Source organism: Toxorhynchites rutilus, chromosome 2 (genome assembly GCF_029784135.1).
Source record: "Toxorhynchites rutilus septentrionalis strain SRP chromosome 2, ASM2978413v1, whole genome shotgun sequence".
Taxonomy (NCBI): Eukaryota; Metazoa; Arthropoda; class Insecta; order Diptera; family Culicidae; genus Toxorhynchites; species Toxorhynchites rutilus.
The window spans coordinates 81,348,856-81,369,058 of record NC_073745.1 but is presented as its reverse complement, the minus strand read 5'-3'; the positions used below and the strand labels follow the sequence as shown (position 1 = coordinate 81,369,058).

Genomic DNA, 20,203 nt, shown 5'->3' with positions numbered 1-20,203 from the left:
CAGAACCCAGAATACTTCAGAATAACAACCGTTCGTAACAGCATCATATTAGAGACTGCCTATGGAAAACAGTACCGACGGAAACCATCGCAACCTGGCTAACTATCAGCAAGATGAATGATCCCTTCAACAGAACGAATCTATGCTACGGCTCTGGTTGTACCGGATCCAATATCAAGTATTAATTCTAGCACTTCGTGTGCTGATACAGAACCAAGTTTGCAAGGTGAAGATGGTCATGGTCTTGCAAGACCAAGAAGATGGTGAACCGGTCGCTTCGATCCGAACGCTATGATATGGTCACTCATGTCAGATACAATAAACTTATGATTGAAAGAAAGGGAGAATGTTACAGGCAGGAAAAAATATGGCAGTGTGTAATCTGATATGTGTGGTTAAAAGATGATAAACAGTTAATCGAAGAAGTCGCGTTTGTGTTGATTCAGTTTGATTTTGAACCGATTTCACGGCGGTAATACCTATCCATGAAACCAAGAGGCATCCGCCGTTTCGTAAAATTTAGGACTGCTCTGGTGACAGCACTTTTCATAACTGTACATGCAAGTATATGAACGACATAAACCCTTTCGACATGTCTCCCCAATTCAAATGATAACCCCGCATAAGGAGTAATGCTACATAGTGCTGTTTTTTTTCTACTCTCCTTATTCCCGCACTATGTTATCCTCGGTACCAAAACATCGCAACACTACTAACAAAGAATAATAGCACACAGAAAAAGCTCCTCAGAAAGACACGAACTTCTCTTCTGAGAAAGATTTCTCCGATGGTGTTACGCCACCACCCCACTGTCATAGCATAGAATAGAGTCGAAAGGCAGCTAATGGAACATCTAGCACTTTTTTTTTGTTTGCGCGCCTGTGTGTGTGTGGACATATCCTTCTAGGAGCTCAACTCCGGGGCTATTACTTTGGCAGCTCAGCAAAGCGCGAAAAGCTAGCACTATAACTAAACATGCATAATTTATAGCTGCTTTATAGATGGCATCAAAAGAGCGTGGAAACGATGGGAGTAAGTGCGCCTAAGACCCGGGTTCGTTCTTCCGTTCTGTAGCGGGTTGGGTATTGCCGGGTGCTCCGGAAGTAACACCGATGCTCGCCCAGCACACGTCAGCGGAAGCCATAAAACAGGCAATCGGTTGATGAGCACTAACTATGGGCAACAGTTTCTCCCAAGGGCACACACCTACATCGTGATGGTGGTCAAGTTGGATTGATTTTTTATGTGTAATCTCCGATCGGTAAGCGGTTTTGGCCATTACTTCCATATTTCCCATAATTTTGGGATGGTCAGAATTATTCAGTTATCGAGAAAATTACAGCTGAGACACAATTCCAAAGATCCATTGTCGTTGGTTACGACTTACCATTCTCGTCCGTTTGTTTTGCTAATAATGCTTCGAGTAGAGTGGAAATGCTTTCGGGGAAGTCCGTGTCTGTTTCAGCTAATGGCGCATCATCTAATGAAATTGTAATTCGTTTCCATAGAATTTCACCCCGAAGAATGTGGAGAGCGGCAAACAATTTTTCGTTCATCTCATACCTAAAAATACGTCTCAACAAGAAGATAAACTTAATACTGCTGAATTTAATCTCAACAACAGCACTGGGGTTCAGCAAATATGAAAGAAAAAAGATCTCGATACAGTGGAACCCATATCCTCTATATGACATACGCAGCCTTCTATACATGGCACACATGCCACAGCCTGAATGCAATTTGCCCGAACGGAAGGAAGCGAAAACCATAATGGAAAATGCAATTCCCAACAAATTATGTGGCTTCTTCAATATATAAAGACCACCTTCGGGTGGGGATTTGCAGGTGCTGAAAAGAAACGATGCTTCTCCGTTGGCCAGCAGCTCGGGTGGGGGCTGAAAGGATGAATTGCAACCTGTCCAGCTTCCGCATTTTAACACACACACACACACATACAGCACACACTTGCCCCACGAACACATCTCGAAATAGTAGTTTCCAGCATCCTCTCGATTCTGTGAGCCCCGTACAAAAAATTTCTCCATAAGGATGAGCTAGCATCGAAGCCAGCTAGGTTTGTGCCATTCCAGATAAAGCAACAGTGCATATATTTTTCCTCCGTAAGATGTCAGCATATATGTTACGGATTAGCCGCTAACCTATGATCAATTATTTCTACCCAAAGTGATACATTTTTATAGTCGAATACGCTCCAATAATGTCGTCATTTCAATTCAGGAAGCTTCGATCCGTTGTGTTTATTTGGGTCGGAGCTAATATTGTCGCTAATCTGCATTTAGGGTGTGTGACATTCCCGAAAAAAACACAATTTGGTTTCTTTATTATTTATGACGTTCTGTTTTTCCCTCGTTTTCACCGAATACTCATTTGTATGTTAATTTGGATGTACTCTGATTTTGCTGCTGATGAAGTCATGCTTTTTTTAATCCGCATCCGGAACTTACTTATTCAGGAGGGATTTTTCCCTGTCAAAGACATTTATTCTGCTCTTTTTTCGCACCACTCCCTGGATTCACATTCTGAATGATTAATTAAGTTTTATGTCGTCTTGCTGCAGACGCCAGCGTTTGATTTTTTCATATGGCTGAAGACAGAAAAAGGTAATTTAGTGATTGGTATTTTCCACGAATCGCCAATTAACTCAGAAGAACCATTTGACGGTAATATTTTTACGGTATAAATTGTAGAACGATTTGTTTTACGTAGTTATCGTCTTACTTTTGGCATATCACGGTCGCGACACTTTTTCTGTCACATATACTCAATCATGCAACAATTCGTTAATACCATATATAAAACAAAGATTTTTTCTTCGTCCGTAAAACTATCACAAGAGAACGGATGAAAAGATTTGAGTTGTCTTTAAGTGGGTGGAGTGTTCTTCTCCACCCAAATTAGGATGATAGAATTCCTTGGAGACTATTAATGATAAATAGGAAAGTTTAGAAAAAAAAATCGACTACGCATATGCTCTGCATCGGTAAATTAGTTCGATGAAATCGATTGCGCGTTTCTTCTGCAAAGTAGAATTGAGCGATCTCGAATCGATTCTTAGAAGATCAATCTTTTCCATTCCGATTCACGATTTTTTGGATCGATCTTTTGTACTCAAGAAAATCGAGAAAATCGATTTTTTTGCTTTCGATGTTTTCGATCTTAGATTTTATTTTTGTAGATTGGTTTTTCAGTATATTTACATCGAGTTTTTGTCTCATCAAAGGCACCCTAACATTTTTTTTAAACATAGTGTCATCATTTGGATCGCTTCTTCTACGATCCACTTTTGCACAAATGTTGACAGAGACAGAAATAGCGGTAGCTACTGAGGGGCTTGCACAGGTTGTTTTTCAGAACTGGCGCCAAAATCAAGAATCGGCTTCGGATAAATGACAGTTATGTGGCACGATTGCCTTCTTATGGAATCATTGGCAGCTGAGCTCGGGAAGGTCGTTGAATTTCTAATAATGCTCTTTCAATAAATTCATTCAATAAAACGAAAAGAAAAGACGACATTCGTATAGAATAAGCAGATAAATAAAAAAAAAGCTTTTAATTTTTCAAAGATCGATTCGGTAAAGATCGATTCTTTGGTACCGATTTAATCAGTGGATCGATCCTTACACCGTTTGGAAAATCGATTCACATGATCGATCTTTCTATAAAGATCACTCAATCCTACTGCAAAGACCAATTGCAGTTAATTTCCGCAATTTGAATGAAGATTGACGACATTGAGCTTCGTGTCCCGTTGTTATGAAAATAATTGTAAATTTTCGGGTGGAATAAGTATTCATTCAGTAATTGAAATTTTGTTATTTGTTATCGATCGCGAATGTGCGAAAAACACATTTTCGGGACAAAACTCTAAAATTTAAACTTAAAACAACACTTTCTGACGGGACGAAGGTTGTTGAGTCAGCTAGTTTTAATATACAGAAGAGCTGATCCAAATCAAATTGACCAATGACAAAACATGAGTTTTTTTTAAATTTGAATGAAATTTTTTTATTTAGAGGAAATATGAATTTTCCGCAGTTTTTGGAACTCAAGAGTAGTTTTTTTTTTAGTTTGATCAATTCTATTTTAAAAGCTATGAGTTGTGCAGAAATCGAGTCTTAGTTAATTAGTTAGTTTCTTAGTTGTAGAAAATCGATTTGAACGATTTGTAAAAAATACACTGAGAAAAAAGATAATACTTTTCTAATAACATAAACAATAATTTTCAATGCTGCAAAGCATTTACAATGCAATGACTGATCAGTTTCATAAGGACGAAATTCGTTGTGTTAGATGCGTTTCCAGGGTTCTACGATTTGATCTATACAAGATCTGGAGAATGAATTCCGTACTCTAAAGGTAAAATTACTCCGTAAGGAAATCAACATATGCAGGATTAGTAGGCAAAACTTGGCTAAATAGAATTGACAGCTCGCTGGCATTTTCGACGCATTGATGTTTTTTTTTGTAACGTTCTCACTATGCCTTACTATTCGGCAATTCATTTTTTTTAAATAAAATCAGAACAAAAATAAGCTTCGAAATCGGTTCAGCAAAGATATGATGTACGTTATTTTGAAATTAAAAGATTCGGCTGCACGCTGAGACAACTTGCAGACGATGGAGTTATTTCCATCACGGGTACTAATCCCGCCGTTCTGCAAAAATCCTTGCAAGATGCCCTGATCAACCTGTTCACGTGGGCTCTCAAGCTGGGTATCGAATTCTCTACGGAGAAAACCGAAATGGTCGTTTTTTCTAGGAAGCACGAACCCGCCCAATTCCAGCTTCACCTATCCGGTAAAGCGATCAGGCACTCGATGTTTTTCAAATACCTTGGAGTATATTTTGACTCTAAATGTACCTGGGGAATACACATTGCGTATTTGAAACAGAAATGCCAGCAAAGAATCAATTTTCTCCAAACAATTACCGGAACATGGTGGGGTGCCCATCCAGGAGACCTCATTCAGTTATACAAAACAACGATATTATCAGTGTTAGAATATGGCAGTTTTTGCTTCCGATCAGCTGCCAGGATTCATATTCTCAAGCTGGAGAGAATACAATATCGTTGCTTGCGTATAGCCATGGGGTGTTTGCATTCGAGACATACGATGAGTCTCGAAGTTTTGGCAGGAGTACCCCCGCTTACTCTTCGGTTCACAGAATTATCCTACAGATTTCTCATCCGTTGCAAGATCATGAATCCATTGGTGATTGATAACTTCGAAAATCTACTCCAACTGATTCCTCAGTCAAGTTTTATGTCTTTATACCATGAGTACCTTACCCACGACGTGCACCCTTTACCGGGCATCTCCAACCAAGTTTGCTTCCCATACTTTTGCAATTCCTCTGTCATTTTTGATCGGTCCATGCGACAAAAAATCCATAGAATCCCAGATCATCTACGCTCCGATTATATTCCGCCGATATATATTTTCGGCAGAATATTGGAAAGTTAGATCTGATAAAATGTTCTTTACTGACGGTTCATACATAAACGGGTCCACTGGCTTTGGCATCTTCAATGAAAATTCCAGTGCCTCTTTCAAACTCAAAGATCCTTGTTCCGTGTATGTCGCTGAACTGGGTGCGATATACTACGCACTGGGGATCATTGAAACATTGCCCATCGACCACTATTTTATTTTTTCAGACAGTCTCAGCTCAATAGAGGCAATCCGCTCAATGAAGGTTGATAAACGCTCATCTTATTTCCTAACTAGAATAAGACAACTATTGAGTGTTTTGGTCGAAAAATTATTCAAGATTACCTTAGCATGGGTTCCCTCTCATTGTTCGATTCCGGGGAATGAGAAAGCGGACTCGCTAGCTAAGGTGGGCGCTTTAGAAGGCACACTTTTTGAAAGGCAAATTGCTTATAATGAATTTCTCCACATTCCTCGTCAGTACACGCTCGTAAGTTGGCAGCGCATGTGGAGGAGATGAGTTCGGTCGTTGGTTACACACGATTATCCCTAAAGTCTCGACGAGTGCATGGTTCAAGGGATTGAATGTAGGTCGTGATTTCATTCGCGTGATATTTCGGCTTATGTCCAATCACTACAACCTAAACGCGCATCTCTATCGCATTGGACTCGCAGCAAACAATCTTTGTGATTGTGGCGATGGCTACCACGACATCGAGCATGTTGTGTGGTCGTGTATCCGGTTCCATGCTGCTCGCTCTCAGCTCTCTAGAGCACTGAGAGCACAAGGCAGACAATCGGAGATCCCCGTCCGGGATATCTTAGGTAGCCGTGATCCTGATCTTCTGCTTCATCTATACCTGTTTCTCAGGAACGCCGATGTCAACGTTTAATGATGTTTCCTTCGTTGTGTCCCCGTTTTATATCCCTCCTATCCGATCGATAAACTTTTACTTAGTCGCGGCAATACATACACACACTCTTTACAGATACACGGGCCAAAGGTTGTGCACTGATCATTCAACAAGAGCCAAAGGTTGTACCGCTCATGACAACTCTACATGAACTGATGATTGCGCCGGTTAGTGACCATTCTATCCTGGATTCCTCGAGTCGAGAAAGACGCACCACGCTAGATATGAGGTACAGACTAGGGGGGCGTTGCTGATTAAGGGTCAGCTGCATCCCAATAGGAAGTATCCCGTGTCGGGCACACGTACAGAGCATTGGAGACAGCAACATCCGAATTACGAAAACACTTGTAATACTAACCTCGAGCCAACCGCGAGTAATCGGTTACATATTACTAACATAGATAATAAGAAAAATTGTCAAAGTATTGAACTCCCGGCCCCGTGAGGCTAACGCCATATGAGCCTTGATAAAAATATATATTTTGGAAAAAAAAAACTTTACCCGAAACCAACTCATCCGAATGTAAAGGCGGTCCACATTATGCCGAATGATACCGGCCTTTACGGGCCGGCATGTTCGGTTTGTGATGAAATGTGGACGTCCCATCGGTTGCATATAAAATTATTATTAGACACCATTTTTGTTCAGGATTTTCCTACCACTTGCAGAAAACGCGTTACTCTATTAGCAGTCTAACTTACAAATGGTTTGATGATGGTTTTAAATTTTGCAATGTGAGTTTATGGGAGGTTTGTAGTTCTTTCCATAAATTACAATGTTATTATCATAAAACATTATTTGATTGCGATGAGTTTGGAAGAAATTTAATTCTGCGCAATTTTGTATATAACATGTTATTTGTTTACCTCTTTCAGTAGTGAAAACTGTATAAACATTGACAATGGTTGAATTAAAAAAGGAAATTAGAGAGCACAATCAAAAACAAGTAGAAAAATGCATGATTCCTGCATGTGAGAACTACCTTGGAAAGTCCGGAAGTAAAATATACGTGATTTGTTTTTGAGTTTTAGGTTACTTTATCATCATTTTCTTAGTTCAAAAACATAATCCAGATGTCCCACCAATCGTTTACGTTTTGCGTTAGATCGCCAATTGCATCGATTACATATTTGATATGAAAAGGTTTATTTTCATTCATAACTTTTGTTTTAGAATATGTGTTCATTCCATCTGACCGTCCGTTATCATTTTCGCTTCACAAATTGAACACACGAAGCACGATGCCGTCAACGCGAATGTACTTCGTTTTGTTTCGGTTTGTCTTTCTTTGATCCGGATCGACTTGCTTCGGGTAGGGTTCGGTCTGATTCGAATCGGTTTTCGACACGTCGGCAAGCCCGGCCGGCATGTCCATATTTATTCTTCTTTACCGGGCGGCTGAGGCCGAACGATGCCGATCGGGGTAATGTGGAAGCGTCTAAACAAATACCAGAATGCGCCAGCTACCCAAATGTGACATCTACCCGAACCAATCCTCATCCGAATGCGACATTTACCCGAAAGAAGGATATATTTGAATAATACACAAGTTTTATTTTTAAGAAGTACAGTGGAACCCCGATTAACCGCGGTGTGGATATGCGCGATAGCGAGTTCCATAGTAAATCCATAGGCCTTCCCGAAATTTGTCAGTGAGTGATAGTTTTATGCACTTTTGTTTTGAGCATGGTGTCACACCCCTGCGGAATGTGACGAACCTCACTCTAGCGACTTGGTGTAGAGAATTGTCAATCAGAGACTCGATCAAAACAAAACGATTCCATTGTAAGTAGAGTTGAAAAAGATCGTAGTTATAGTGATTCAATAATTAACAAACAGTATAACAGATCCCCAACAAATAACGAAACGAATAAGGTAAAGGCATTTAGTAGCATTTTTTTAAATGTTTAACCATTCGTCACTTGTATTTTAGGACGGAAAAAACCCAGCCCGCTTAAATTAGGAATTGTAGCAGGGAACTAAACGTGAGTGATTGTGCTAATTGATATCTGAAAAAGAAAACCTGGAAAGAAATTGTAAACTTATATTCATATATTTACCAGATACTTACTTTGGTTCGAGTTACTTAAAAGTGATATAATTATGTTAACCTGAAAGAGATACTTACCTATGACCTTACAATAACTTTTAATGTTGTTTTGAATGTATAGATAAAATAAAACAACCTAATGTTATCAATGATGTTTTATAGGGATTTTTTAAAGTTTGATAAATACACGTTAAATATACCTTATCGGTATATTCATTTCTGATGGATGTTATATTAAGATAATGTTTGTCTTGTACGTTCATTTCAATTAAAAACGTATTTTTCAAGGGTAGTGTAATTTGAGAAATAGTGGCGTTGTATAAAATCCTTTTCAAAATAAGGTACACCAGGACAAGTTGAAACGATTTTTTGGAAGTTCAACTTGAAAGTTATCTTAAGAAATTACTGAATCACTAAATTGATATCAGTTTGCAGCATGTAGAAGGAATACCAGAAGACTTTCGAACTTTTTTTTCATACGTTTATCTGTTGTATCACGTTTGTAACCGGGCAATCAAAATGCATGACATGCATAATTAACCGGACAAACGTAATGCATCAGCTAACGCTTGGTCGGACCTAACTGAAGGATCGTCTCCTATGTTTCAAACGAACCGGGCAATTGGTGGAACACAAGTTTGCTTGCGAGAGGCTGCCGCCTCGGTTCCTTATCCTTGTCAAATGGGGACTTCGCCCCCATTACATTGATCTCAGCATAAATTTCTTCACGGAATAATAAATTAAGATTAAAACTGTGCTGCATCGTATGACTATTTTTTTTGGAGACGTATGTGCTGTGTCATTAATGAACATCATAAAATGAACAGTCAAACGACCATCGAACTAAAAATGTCATATGACATTTCGACATTCTTTCGTCTTATTCAATAGATATGATCGTCCTGTAATTAAACAACAGTGTTCACGGAGAACGCTCACCGCTTAAAACGTTCATTCAACACATTCCCACTTGATAGGGGAGAGTATGGCGGTTGCTTTGATATGAGCAATCCGTCCAAGTACCATCCATCGGGTATGGATGTGTGAGTGAGGAGGTGGATGTATGTGTGTAGCTACGCTTGAATGCAGAATAAAGAGAGAAAAAGAATGCACACAACTGCAGTTTTAATGTCATTTGACATTAGCATCGAATTAGCCGGAATTAAAGGATGGTTATGACCACAAATGGTAGAATGAAAATAGTATATTGACGTAGGACTACGTCTTTCATTTCTATACCGGGGTGTAAAATCAAAGTTTCGAAAACGAAAGCGTTACGCCGGAGACCGAGATTTTGAGCGTTAATAGCTCCTAAACAACTGAACGAAATGGTATGATAAACACTTCATTCGAAAGATAAAATGTCTACGCGTTATATACTTGTTACTTTTTGATCCAAAAACTTGTTTCAATAGCTTTAAAATTGCTTTCAAAACAGGCTATTGAAATCACCAATCGGTATATAAGCGAGCGCCGCTCGTAAACCCACTCAGTTATAATTGAACAGCGATTGGAGCATGTTGTCGCTGTTGTGGTGAAGCTAACTTCGTTTATCACGAAAGCGCTGATGAACGGTGTCACCAAGAACCTGTTTGTGCATCTTAGGCCAGAAGGGAATCCATCAGGAGGAGAGTGATGCCACGGTTCCGCTTGAAACATCAGAGCAGCCGCCACACAAACATACACGCGCGGAACCCTCGTTGTTATCATCGTTGCTGAAAAATAATCTACCAGTTCCCCTGGGAATTGAAAAATACATTCATGCGAAAGAGTTTATTTTAATGTTTTCTATCCATACAACACTGCAACCAAATACATTTGGTTTTGTGATTTTTCAATCAATCGCAATTGACAGGAAAGCTTCTGAATATTATTTTTCCCCATCAGTAGATAATTTTCGTATCCAATATTGGATGCATAACATGGAAAACGGGAAATTTTTCACATCGCGAAAATCATGTAATTTTCGAGCGATTATTTGCTTCCTACTCATATAATGCTGCGACCAAATACATTTCGTTTTGGATTTTTCAATCAAGTGCGATCAAAGTAAGACCACGTCTTTCGGCAATTTATTGGAGGTGCAATGAATCTTAAGGAATTCCCACTCTACGCGCACTGGCGAACGATGTTTACTCAACAATTTCTCAAACGAGAAATGGGTGTTGTGAGAAAGGATGAGCGAACGCAAAAAATATGTAGACTGATTTGATGCAGCAGTTATTTTGTCTATTGGAAATGGAAAACAAATCATATCCCAATACAAGCAATGTATTATGTATTATACAACTTTCGTGTGATTGCTTTTTTTTGCTGAATATTGTGACTTCAACGTAACGCTCTCGTTTTCGAAGTCCCCCAGATATTCATTTATTCATTCATTCAGAATTGATTCAGAAGCAACTAAAAACAAATGATCACTAAATCAAAGATAGTCCTACGTCACCCTTGCGGTTATACCACAGATATAACCCACTTCCTGTTTTTTCACTGCTTTTCTGCGTACGTTCGACAGAAAGAGAGAACATATAAATGTTTAACTGATAGCCGTGTTTGCGGCTGTGCATTTATTTGTGATGTTACTATTGAAACCGAGCAATACATTGTTGGTCACATTCACAGTACATATTGAGCCGTAACTCTCGCGCAAGGGCTGTATGTGATGGTTACCAAAAATGTCGACCGTTTACAACGCTGCATTCGAGCATCCACACAGACTCCATACCATTGAAGCCGTCTCCAGCACTGATCGAATTTTTTTTTCCCTTGTTGGGTGTGAACCACTGCGTCCATTAGTTTGAACTATTGTGATATGCCCCATTTTTTGTACTACGCTTCAAGCTTATCTACTGCTTATTGATGAAGAAGTATACTGAAAGCTATAGCGAGATAGGTGCCAATCAGGAATAATCTGTTTGATAAAATTTATAGTCCTGATCGGCGACACAGACCAAACTTCCTTGGGCTCCAGAATAGCCTTATCAAGGTGTTGAAGTCTGCGTCTTGTTAGTGTTCCGCATTTGCAGAGCAAATGTTCCGAGGTTTCGCTTTCGGCATTACAAAAGCGACAAATATCATCTTGCACTAAACCTATGTTTTTGAGATGGTATTTACTCGGACAGTGTCCTGTTATAAGACCAGTGAATGTGCTGAAGTCTTTCTTATTAAGACTCAGCAATTGTTGAGTAATTTTAATACTCGGCGTGATAAATTTTTTCGACTGATTGAGCTGTACAGCCATCCAGTTGGCCATTACTTCCCGGTCTTCCCATTTCTTCAGCTCACTCTTCAACACACATTCAGAAATTCCACAGAATGGTTCTGGACCAGTGAAGGGTGAGCTTGAGCCGCGTCTTGCGAGTTCATCTGCTTGTTCATTTCCCTCTATACCGCAATGGCCAGGAATCCAGTACAGTTGTACCGAACTTCTCTGACACAGTTGTCGTAAAAGGCAAATGCATTCCCAGACAATTTTTGAATAGCACTTGAAAGCATTGAGGGCTTTAAGTGCTGCTTGACTGTCTGAGAAGATGCAAATGTTAGCATGTCTATAATTTCTTTTAAGGCAGACATTTATACATTCTATTATTGCAGCTACTTCTGCCTGGGAAACTGTTGGCCAGCTCCCCATAGCTAAAGAAATTTTTATTCTGGGACCATACACTCCAGTACCTGTTCTGTTACCCATTTTCGACCCATCGGTGTAGAACAGGATTGAACCATTACGAACATCGGGACCACCCTCATCCCATACTGAACGAGAAAGTTCAATCACTCTGTATGGAATGTCATAATTGGTCCTTGGTTCCATCCAATCGCTGTTCATCTCTGAGGTTGGTCCAACGAAACAAAATTGTGTGAAGTTCTCTTCAGCGCTTTCTCATTCATGTCTGTAGATTATACACGATGGAATGCAAAAAGCACACAGCAAGAACCCCCCAAACACTGATCGAATAATGCCGTAGTAAAGCGGTCGGAGACATTAAGGATCTCGAAAGTTGTCTAGTTCTCAGTTCTCATTATAACACCTAAGTTCCTGTTCGCCTTATTAATTATAATAGACTGCCTACGTCCATAGGGTAAAAAAAAAGAAAGTGAACTGTGAATCGAGATGAACTCCAAGGTCCTTCACCACGTTGGCTCTCGCGATTTGGCATCCACCAATGTCGTAAACACAGTGAATTGGAGATTTTTATCGTGGGAAGGTAATGACAAAACATTTCTGGACGCTGATGGTCAGATGATTAGAACAGCACCAGCACCAAATTAGTTAATAAGTAGTACAGCAGTTCTTTACAATCCTCAGTGGATTTAACAGTTAAATAGAACCTGAGATCATCCGCATACAGAATTCGATAACCTGGTGGAATGAACAAGCACACATCTTTCAAAAAAAACGTAGATGGGTCTGGGCCTTAGGACACGGACGGGATCTTGACATAGGACTGTGATTGTGTATAATAATTGCATTAGAATTGAGCTTCTTCATTGTTCAAAATCTAAGTCCTGATGAAAAAACCGTTTCCTGTATGAACTTATATCCATTGAACGGGTTAGATGAGATAACGTGGTGGAATTCGGAACCACATTCTGCTCAAAAATATATTCGAAAATACCATTAAAGCCATTACTACCCTTTTCTTCTGTTCATTCAATTATGCAGAAGAAGAAAAGGAGTCATCATTCATCATTTTTGAACACAAGTCTAAATAGTTAAGATCTACATAAATATAAGCCTAAGTCAAATAACTACAGAAATAAATTATATCGTTACATTTTTCGTAGAGTGACCTCCCTATATAGAAATCAAAGACATAGTCCTATGTCAAAAAAAAAAACCAAAACAATAACAGTCCCAGGCAAGTATGAAAAAGTTCATTAGCTCATTTCTCCACGCCTAATTATAAATCACACTTGTATCTGATTGGAATAATCAAGGCGAAAAGAACGCAGCAAGCAATCGTGAGATTGCAGGATTAATCATTTTCCACTCTCCAACCATCTTCAATCGGTACTGTGAGTGAACATAACAAATCAAAGAGTGGAAAACAGAATTCAATGAATGAAATACTTCTTTGGAAGGATCACACGAAACAAAATAACGAGTGAGTCAAAATAGACTGAATCTGCTTGTATGTATGATTTTATTTTCCCTTGTACTCTTTTCCTTGTCAGCATTCAAGTGCACATGAATCAATCTTCCCGCTCACCAATAACTTGCGTTAATATGGTCTTTTGCGTTGGCTTAGATCGTTTCATACTAGAAACAAAAAAAATGGCATTGCAATAGTGCATAGGAAGCAACTCGATTTCAATTATCTACCTATATTTTTTTTTGTCGCGATCGAGGCTCAATGATTGCTATTTGAGTGAAAAACGAACGATTTTACAGAGACACTCGCTGGCGCAAGCAAAAGTTTTCAATTTGATTCTATCACCATCTAACGTCATTCCGAGAGGCAAAAGAGAGAATGCAAAATTTTCTGATAATAGATGAGTGAAATCGAGACATTATTTTTCCGTTTAACTCGAGAACGAGCTTTGCGAAGATGATAGGTGAATGTTTTCTGTCTCAAATAAAGTGAGGCATAAACGGAGAATAGAAGGGTGAGTTTTATCTGTGGATGAGTGTTGTTGAACTAATTTCGATGCGATTTTGCCCATACCTGGTCCCGGGTTGCCTCCTAATGGAACTTCTGAAAAATTTCTAAAGGTATAGGACTGCGAAGATCCCGGCTTCACGGTGAGTGGTCTGTTGGCTAAGTAGGAACCCAGCCATCCAGTGAGTTACGAACAAGTACCTAATCGCTTCATCTTAGCAAGCAGCAATTGATGGTCCACACGGTCAAAGGGAACCGTCCGGTCCGGTCCGGTCATATGTTGGAAATTCGCTTTGCTGAACCGACAGATTGAATATCGTTGTTAACGGAGAGCAAAGAACATCTGCACAAAGCTTCAAGACTGCTGAGGGTATTCCGTCGGGCCCAGCGGCATACGAGAGCGTTAATTTACGCATTGCGGTTTTCATCATCTCTTCTGTAAAGTGAGGAATGTCGAAGTTGAATTCATCACAAGGCAGTCCGCTGGTAGCTTCTGCAACTTGCATAGCAGAGGTTGAGGAATTGTTGAACACTCGTTTGAAATGACGTGCAAACAAATTGCATTTCTCAGGATCATTATTAGCCGTGCTATTTCCAAAAAACATAGAACAAGGCAGTCCAGCATCTTTTCGTTTGGTATTCACAAATGACCAGAACCCACGAGGGTTGGTGCGTAGATTCGCTTCCGTTCGTTTTACGTACCGATTATAGAGAAAACGGTTATATTGATGGTAACAACGACTGGCCAAATTGAACTGTCGTTTGAAGTAAGATGACCGGCAGTTACTGTAACTTCGCAGAGCGGTTGATCGTTTTCGCTTCAGCTCGCGTAAGCGGCGATTGGACCAAGGAGGATTATGAGGTGGTCGTCGAGCAGGAACAACACGAAAGATTGCATCCACTACTGCTGTACAGAAGTACTCCACGGCGACATTGACACTATCGGTAGATTCGATGAAATTCCAGTCAATATTGGCGAGTTCATCACTCAATAAAGCGTAGTTGGCTTGACGGAAGTTCAGAGATGTTTGTTCAGATGGTGCAACATAAACGATCGGAGTATGCAAGCTTATTAACGTGACGAGAGCAGGGTGATCAGCATCGAGATCAATTAGGGGATCAGCCGCCAAAGCAATCGAAGAAATGGGTAATGCAGCATCATTGGTCAGGACAAGGTCCAGTAATCTACCATTTCTATTCAGATGTGTGTTGGCTTGAGAAAAACCGTGAAGGTTGAATCCGTCCAGGAGAGCACAGCAGGCCTCGGATATATGCGATGTCAATGGATCGATTACTGGTGTACTACTTTCGGGGAAACACCACTGCAAACCTGCTTGATTATAGTCACCGAACAGAAGAGCAGGAGAGTGAACTTTCAAACGAGCTGAAACTGAACCAATGGATTCCACGTGTTCGTCGATCGCCGTACTATCGTTTTTCCTGTTAGGCGGGAGATAAATAACGCCGATACTTATAGTGTTGTGATTAACTTCCACCAAAACCAACAGTTGCTCAAGTAGGAGAGAAATAGGGGCAGGATCAAGATAACTGGTTAGTTGCCTCGTGATAGCAATCAGTACTCCTCCACCACGAGATTTATGACTATTCAGATGACTTCTATCGGTTCGGTATACGGCGTACGAAGGTCCAAAAAGCTGCGTTGAGAAAATGCGATCATCCAGCCATGTTTCAGTCAGGACAATCAAATCAAACTCTTCTTCGGAAACAGACAAGAATAAAGCATCTATTTTGGTCCTCAATCCACGCACATTTTGATAATAAATCCGGAGGTTCGAGGAGCGTCGATCGCAGGAACTGGAAATCGAAGGGATTTCAGGTGCCGAAAGTTCAGAATTATCAGTATACTCGCCTGAACTTACAGGCCGGCAGCTTCCTGGACCAACACCGACCACAGGACCGGGACAATGGTGATGGCGGATGTTGAAAAATGGCCCGACTGGGTCGGGTGGCGAGGGAACTTCCTCAATACCTGTTACTGGTTGTCCCGGATCCAATGTAGAGGCATCGAACAAAAAAGAGGATGAGCAGCAATTGCTAGAAGGTGAAGCATTGTCAAGTACCAGAAGCTCGTTATGACAACTATACTTGCCTGCTGTTGCAGGTAGGAAGCCCCTTTTACCAACACCAACTGTAGGACCGGGACGACGATAATGACTGGCGTTAGAAGAGAGCACGACTAAGTTGGGCGGTGTAGGGGCTTCCTCAATACCTGTTACGGAGTGTCCCGGGGCCAGTGATGTAGTGGTGACGTCAGAAACCGCAGAGCTGTGATGAATTAGTATTTGAATGGTATTTGAACTGATTGAGAACTAAACACGGCCTACGAATTAGAAACTTATTGTAATTCATGTTAAATTGGCGTTAATTTTGTAAAGGAGTGAGATTTTTTCCATCTGGTTCTATAGTTATGAAACACTGGAACTTTAGTTTTTTGAATGTTTCGCGCCTCAACACAGCAATAAAGTTCAAATGGCCAGTCTTCTAAATGAAGATAGATATTGTATTCAACACTATATATGTACTTCAATTCAACCGACTTCTTACATATCTCTGGAAACTCAGAAAAAAATGAGTGGTTCTATAGTTGTGAAACGCAGTGTATGTTATAATTTGTCAACGGAAATTCCCATGTAACATTAAACATTCAAGTTACATTGACCTGAAAAGAAATTTTGTTTCCAAGGACAGACGTTGCACTTAACATTTTAAACCTAAGATGAATGTAAACCACTATTGTGCCGTTGGTTTTATCCCTTATTGAGAATCTGCAAGCGAATGATGTCTAATGTTTTTTTTCCTAGAATTAATTTAGCCTCCGCTTCCATTACATGTTATCTCATGTTAGATAAAAATAACAGCCATATATCCGGTGAACAGAATATGGAGGGAAAAAATAATAGAAACTAGTTCAATGACAATACCTCTCAAAGTATGTCGTTCCCATTACGGAAGATAACAGAAAAAATACAGAAACCGGATAACAAAAGGAAGAACCATCAGTTTAGTGATTCTACATCGACATCGAGTCTCCATTAGAAACTACATACATGTATTGTCTGTCCTGCTTGGTGGAGAAGAAGGAGGAGTATGTCACTATGTCATTGGACTTTTCTGTATCATCGATGAAAAGTTTTCCGTTGGTGACGTTACAGGGCGGCCTCCACTTCCCCTCCAATGAAGTGCCACGTGCTAAACTCGAAATGGATGATTAATAATGCCATCCAGTATTTCGCCATCGAATACCCCAGGGCACTTCTAGGGGGTGTCCTGTTGACACATTTTATAGTTAATGATGGCATTGAATTACACGTGTGTGGAGCTGACAGCCGAAGAGGGACAGAGAGGGGAAGAAAAAGTTACGCCCTTTTTATATGCCGCCGTTAACATATACACAGGAGCATCACATTCTTGGCGTGAACCGGGTGATGAATTTCTGTGTCGTTGAAGTGAAGGATTCTTGGTTGTTTTCAGCGTTGAGCGGTTGGTGGAGTGGGAGACTTGGTTTCTGTCTCGTCGTCAAGTGTTGCCCTAATCTACTTTGGAATTTTTCATTTGCACCATGGGATAAAAAGAGCATACAATTTGTAATGTTTTCAGCTCTCTCGAATGCTGAAATGAGCTGTGCAGAACCCACCCCGTGGGGAGGCAAAAAGGGATAAAGCCCTCGCGAAAGCACTTTTTTTTTTTTATTTAAATCGTTTATTTTTACAGGCTCAGTTACATAGGTTTAAAGGAGCCGAACTCCTTACTGTATTGTTACTAGTATATATACATTTTTCCTTAATTCTAATGTTAATAATATAGGAAACCGATTACTCGCGGTCAACTCGAGTTTAGAAGGGTGACATATTTTCTTCAGGAAAAGTAGGGGATATGAGGATATGTTGACATTGATCACACTCACACTCTCAATCACACTCTCAATCACACTCATCACACTCAATTCTTAAACCTATCTTATATCTAATATGTATTTACATTTCATCTTATTCTTAAGAAGGGATCCGATCTCTCACAAAGGAAAAGGAAAAGGAAAAACTAAGGGTATAAGGACAATCACACACGAAGATCGATAGCTTTAAGGAATACATATATTTGGGACATGTAATCAAGGTCTAACCGAGCCAACACGTCTCTCACCGGCACATTGGGCTGCCTTCCTCGGGCCCGAAGGGTGACTACTAAATTCGATCTGGCGACAAGATACAGCTCGCACGACCAAACAACGTGCTCGATGTCGTGGTAACCTTGGCCACAAACACAAAGATTGTTGTCGGCAAGATTAATACGAAAGAGTAGCGCATCTAACGAACAGTGATTGGACATGAGTCGGGAGAAGGTGCGAATAAAGTCCCGGCTCAAGTCCAGACTTTTGAACCATGGTTTGAGGCTAACCTTAGGGATAATCGAGTGGAGCCACCGGCCCAATTCATCTTCGTTCCATTTGCGTTGCCAGTTAACTATGGTATTTTTGCGGACTAAAGAATAAAATTCATTGAAGGCGATTTGACGCTGATAAATATCGCCTTCAATTGCACCTACCTTTGCTAATGAGTCAGCCCTCTCATTACCCAGAATTGAGCAATGTGAAGGGACCCAGACAAAGGTAATGACATAACAGCGTCTGGTTAAAGCACTCAAAACTTCTCGTATTCTCTCAAGGAAATACGGCGAGTGCTTTTCCGGCCTCACTGAACGGATAGCTTCGACAGAGCTAAGACTATCCGTTACAATGTAATAGTGTTCAACAGGTCGTGAGGCGACGCTGTCCAGCGCCCAGTGTATCGCTGCCAATTCAGCAATATACACTGAGCAAGGATTCTGAAGACTGTGTGAGGTGCTAAAAAATTCGTTGAACACTCCAAATCCTGTGGACTCATTCATAGAGGACCCATCAGTAAAGTACATATTATCACAATTGATATCCCCATACTTTGCATCGAAGATCGTTGGAACGATCCTCGATCGAAGATAATCTGATGTTCCATGGATATCCTGCTTCATGGACAGATCAAAATGCACAGAGGAATTGATGTAGTCAGGAAAACAAACACGGTTGGGAATATACGAAGAAGGATCAACCTGCATGGAGACGAATTCATGATATGAGCTCATGAATCCAGAATGAAAATTTAGCTCGATCAGCTGCTCAAAATTTCCGATCACCAATGGGTTCATAACCTTACACCGGATGAGGAACCGAAGAGATAATAAATTGAAGCGATCTTTTAGTGGGAGTAGGCCTGCCAAAACCTCGAGACTCATGGTATGCGTTGAGGGCATACATCCCAACGCGATACGGAGACAAAGATACTGAATTCGCTCGAGTTTAATGAGGTGTGTTTTGGCAGCTGATTGAAAACAGAAACTGCCATACTCCATCACTGAGAGAATAGTTGTTCGATACAACATTATAAGATCTTCGGGATGGGCTCCCCACCAGGTGCCGGTAATTGTACGGAGAAAGTTTATTCTTTGTTGACATTTTTTACTCAGATACCTAATATGGGCCCCCCAAGTACATTTAGAGTCGAACCAGACCCCAAGATACTTGAATGACATAGCATGAGTGATCGGTTTACCCAAAAGTTGAAGCTTTGGTTTTGCTGGTTTATGCTTCCTAGAAAAAACCACCATCTCTGTTTTCTCCGTGGAGAATTCGATCCCTAGCCCAATGGCCCAGGTTGAAAAATTGTTCAAAGTATCTTGTAAGGATTCTTGCAGGTCGGATTCGTTTGATCCTACGACAGACACCACTCCATCATCTGCAAGTTGTCTTAGGCTGCAATTTTGTGTAAGGCAATTGTCAATGTCGCTTACGTAGAAGTTGTACAAAAGGGGGCTTAAACATGAGCCCTGGGGGAGTCCCATGTAAGAGACCCGACTTACTGCCGAATCTCCGTGAGAAAAGTTCAAATGTTTCTCACAAAGCAAGTTATATAACATATTATTCAATAGAGGCGGCAGACCCCGAGATTGTAATTTGTCTGACAAAACCTCTATTGAAACAGAATCAAAGGCCCCCTTTATGTCCAAGAATACTGAAGCCATTTGTTTTTTTTCGGCGTAAGCCAGTTGAATTTCTGAAGAAAGCAACGCAAGACAATCATTCGTCCCCTTGCCCCTGCGGAACCCATATTGTGTATCTGAGAGTAGGCCATTCG

At 40.4% G+C, this 20,203-nt stretch overlaps 1 protein-coding gene across 4 annotated transcripts in view; it reads left to right on the top strand.

Moving 5' to 3' along the window:
• LOC129765809 (5-hydroxytryptamine receptor-like) overlaps window positions 1–20,203 on the top strand; it is a 489,787-nt gene that overhangs the window by 122,559 nt on the left and 347,025 nt on the right. Inside the window, exons 1-2 of one of the 4 annotated variants that reach the window (XM_055766244.1) lie at window positions 8,153–8,243; window positions 8,302–8,353. The exons of the other annotated variants lie outside the window; for them this stretch is intronic. The gene's annotated coding sequence lies outside the window, so the exon portion shown is untranslated. Of the gene's footprint in view, window positions 1–8,152; window positions 8,244–8,301; window positions 8,354–20,203 lie in introns of those variants that run through there. 4 annotated transcript variants of the gene reach the window in all.